Raw genomic sequence first — 4,560 nt, forward strand, 5'->3', positions numbered from 1 at the left:
AAGTCACCGGAGGAGCAAATGAGAAGAAAGGTGGTCAGGAGGTCAGAGACCAGGAGGGAAGTTGTCAGCATGACTCAGAGGTGGGGGGAGCAAGTCGAGATGAAATGGCTTGAGACGGGACTAAGGCAGCCCACACTCTTCCACGGAGAGTTGCTCTACTCGAAATGACTTCATGACATATTTTTCTGGTTCCCCAATTCTTTCCTGGATAGATGCAAATCCCCTGACTGTCTCACCCCCCTCAGTCTTTTGTACAGGCAGAAGTCTCCCCCTGACCCTGAAGTGTGGGTCAGCCTCAGGAGGAGAGAGGACAGACGCCGCCCTACAGGACACCAGTGGGAGCCCTCCATTTCTGGCTTCGATTAGTCTGAGTAGACTAAGAATTAAACATGTGATCCATATGAGGAGTACAGACTGGCATTCGTTCATTCATCCACTCACTGACTCACTCATTCATTCATTCATTCATTCACTCACTGACTCGCTCTTCATTCATTCATTCATTCACTCACTGACTCGCTCTTCATTCATTCATTCATTCATTCACTCACCGACTCACTCACTCACTCATTCATTCAGTGGATTAGTCACTCAACAAATATAATTGAGGGGGATAACCTGAGCCTTTTGCTAGGTATAAGAGAAAACATGACCCAGCGATCAGTTGCAAACATTAAAGTGGGCCGTGTGCAAAAAGAGGTGCAGAGACCATTAGAAAATATTACCCAGACTGAGGGGACCCCGGTTGGCTTCCTGGAGGGGGCAGCACTGGAGCTGAGTCTTAAAGACTGAAAACTGAATTGCAGAAGCAATGGGTGTGTTCATTAGGATTATCGTCCATTGGGCCCCATTGTAGAAGATAACCCAGGCCCATGGCTGGCCGTTAGGCCCTTTCTGCTATCAAGAACATGTCTCCATCAGGCACCCGAAGGGGGGCAGGGTTAGCACTGACTGTGTCAGACCACCAGAACATCCTTGGATAATGGCTGCCAGCAGAGCCAGGGTGCTAAGTAGCTAGCATTTACGACAGTACCTTTACGGTATAAAGCTTCCCCTTTCAGCCTGCTTTATTGAGAACACTGACGGCATCTCATCAATCGAAAATGGCTAAGCTTACAGCCTCCCTAAAATGTTTAATTGCTCAGAATGCAACTCAGGGCTGGGACTGTAAAGAGATACTCAGGTGACATCGTATGTGAAGTACTGTAACTCAGGACCTAGATAAGTCTCAAATAATTCCCATGCAGGACCAGCTCCTCTTTGGGCACGAGCTACTCTTATTAGAGGTTCCCCTCATTTCGTGAAGCGCCCTCTCACTGGAGGCCTTGCTTCTCTGGCACACTATAAAGAGTTAACGCAACAGAGTGAGAGGTGGGATTGGCAAGAGATGAGCAGGTCACAGGCCCTGGGAGTTTTGAGAGACTTTGATCCTTATCCTGCAGGCAGAAGGAAGTCTAGGGAGGTAACGAGGAGTAAGATATTCACATTCACCTTTAAAAGAACCATATTTGGTTCATATCCTGGGAGGCCTGCACTTTTTTGAACAGAAAGGAGGAGTAGACCAGGGAGAGGAGAGGTGGTATGGAGGATCTGAGAGGAGGGGAGGGAGGGGAAACTGAGGTCAGGGTGTAATATATGAGAGAAGAGTGAAAAACAAACAAACAAAAAGAACCATAAAGTGAAAGGGAAAGAAAGTATGGACCATGAGTGGTTCATAATATCCAAGTTATGGAGTCAGTATATGACCATGCGAGGCACCAGCAGAGAGCAGGCTGTCAGGGGAAATGCCAGCATCCCCACATAGCATCAGATTGTAAAGGACCAGGACGCTATCTTTCTGTCTTTGTTTATCTCCAGGTGCCAAAAACCATTGGCCAAGGAGATGTAGTAAAGGGGGAGAGGAGGGAATTAGGGAAGAAAAGAGAGGCATCAAGAAAGGGTGGTCCAGCGCAGAGTCCACCGGACAGCCGGACAGCTCTGGGATCTCACCCTTCCAAAAGAGAGCTTTGGCCTCACGTTTTCTTTGTCCTTCCCTGGCAGGAAGGCAGGCACATGGTTAGCCAGCCCAAGGCACAACACTCAATATGTGTGTACCAGGACATGAAGAAGGCCATCAGTCAAGATCAATATAACTGGTTGAAAGTCAGGAAGTGGAAAGTAGGAACTGCCATTTGACTCTCCAGCACCCTGATACTTCTGCCCAGCTGACACCCTCTACCACCACCATGACACTTAGCACCATCAGACCTCCAGGCAACCCCCTTTTCTAATTAAGAAAGAAGCATAGGGAACCAGGTCCAAGAGACAAGAAAACACAGATGAACAGAGAGTTCCTTCCCAGGACAGTGGGGAACCAGATGGGGCTGTTACACCTACAGACATAAGCCAAGAGATGGAACTCAGATGTCTTGGAGAGGAACCTGAAATCTTAAGAACCAGTTGCGGCCCAGGGTGAATGGACAGACTTGTCTGTGTACAGTGAGACAATGCTTTCAGACAGGTTGGGGGCTAAGAGTGATGGCTTTCAGGAGCCAGCCACCAGCAACTTCTTAAGAGAGATGTCACGAACATTTGTTTACGCCGACGGCCTTCCTAACAAGCCTTCCTGCTCATGACCTCCCCTTCCTGTATTTGACTCACTTCCCCTATTTGAATAAAATAAAAACCTGGTGTTTTGAGACAGGGTCTCTCTCTGAACTGGAGCTCACCATTTTAGCCAGTTCCAGGGAGACCCTCGTCTTTGTTGCTGTGCCCTGCGTGCGGTCACAGACACGAGTGGCCATGAGAGAGAAGGTGAGAATTGTTACATCGATGTTATAAAAGATCTGCTAAACGTGCTCAGGAAATATTAAGTCAGAGGAGGAGGAATTTAGCTAAAGGAAGCACTCCAAGCTCTTTTATCAGGAAGGAGCTTAATTCTGTCAGGCAGACAGGATGGCCCAGGGCTAACAGCTGACTGGTAAAACCAGGAGAGCTGTGACAATATTTTACATTGTAAATCTCCCTATTTCTCCAAACAAGCAAATCTTGGAATTCCACCTCTGTGAATCATGTTTAATTGCTCAAATGCAACATGGAGCTATGAAATTATGTAAGCTGAGACAGGGGTTTGTTCAGTACTAGCTCTTCTGTGCGTTAGCCAGAACCAGTCACACATGATTATTGAAGAGTTTTCCTTATTTTTCCTGAGCGTGTGAGTCTGCATGGACACATGTGTATACATGCACAGGCATGTGCGCACACATACATTGACTAATAATAACAATATATATATAATAATAATAATAATGCAATAAAATACTTTAAAAACAACAACAAAAAAAGAATATTCCCGGAAAAGAAAACTATAGTAATTCATCTAAATTAAAGGGTTTTACATATATTGGATATGTTAGATCAACACAACACATTTCTCTTTTACCCTTGATTATTTAAGAAATAAAATTTCAGGTTTTTTTCATAATTTTTAAATTCTTTGACAATTTTATGTACACACACACACACACACACACACACACACACACACTGTATCTTGATCATATTCATCCCAAACTCTGTCCTCTTGCTCCCTCAAGACACCCTTCAATATATCTCTCTCCTACCTTCACAGTCCTTTTTTTAAGTACACTAAGTTCCATTAGTACAACCCACGTACACAGGGGTATAGGTTATTCATTGGAGCACGAGCAAACCAGCAACAGCCATGAAAGAAAAATGGCCTCCCTCCTCCCTCACCAGCCCTACTACCAATAGCTTCTCAGCCGGGTGGTGGGCCTTCATACACCCCTCCCCCATCCATGTTTAATCCTACATACGTGACCATAGCTATGACTTCATGAGGGCAAGAGCCATGTCACGCTCAGAAGAGAGCATTTGCACACTCTTCCCCACAATCTAGCGCCTACATTCTTTCTGTACCCCCTCTTCTGAAAATGTTCCTTGAGTCTCATGCTTGGGGTGGGCAAGGGACTCAAGTGACCTCTTTAAGGCTAAGCACACAACAGTCATTTATTCTTAGTCATGAATTTCTCACTAGCCAACGCTACCCATGGAAAAATAAAAGCCAGCTTCTGTGACCAGACTGAAAGCAGCATGAACCTATGGCAGACTTCAGAGGTCGTGGGTGGGGTCTCATGAGTTCCTTCCCCTTCCTTGACTGACTGTCGACAGAACCAGTCTTATGTGGACCCCGTGCAGGTGACTGCAGTGGTTGAGTTAGTGATCGCAGGTTTTATCCCATCCAGAGAACAGTGCTTTGCAACTTTCCATCCTGTACTTCCAGCTCCCTGCTTCTCTGCACCCAATCCTCGCACGGGTGACCTAAGTGATCTTTTTAAGGCAGTGCCTATGTCAATGGCTCATGTTCAGTGTCTCAGACACCCATGTGTCTGTCACCACAAGTTGGTTTTCTTTAACGTGTAATGAGGCTTGAGAGGTGGCACAAGATAGAGTGCTTGCTGCATAAGCAGGAGGACCAGGTCTCCAGCGTTCACACATATGCTGGTGGGGTCTAGAGGTCTCAGCACTCAGGAAGCAGAGATTGGATCACAAGAATAGCTA

This window comes from Rattus rattus, chromosome 2 (assembly GCF_011064425.1).
Source record: "Rattus rattus isolate New Zealand chromosome 2, Rrattus_CSIRO_v1, whole genome shotgun sequence".
NCBI classification, from domain to species: domain Eukaryota; kingdom Metazoa; phylum Chordata; class Mammalia; order Rodentia; family Muridae; genus Rattus; species Rattus rattus.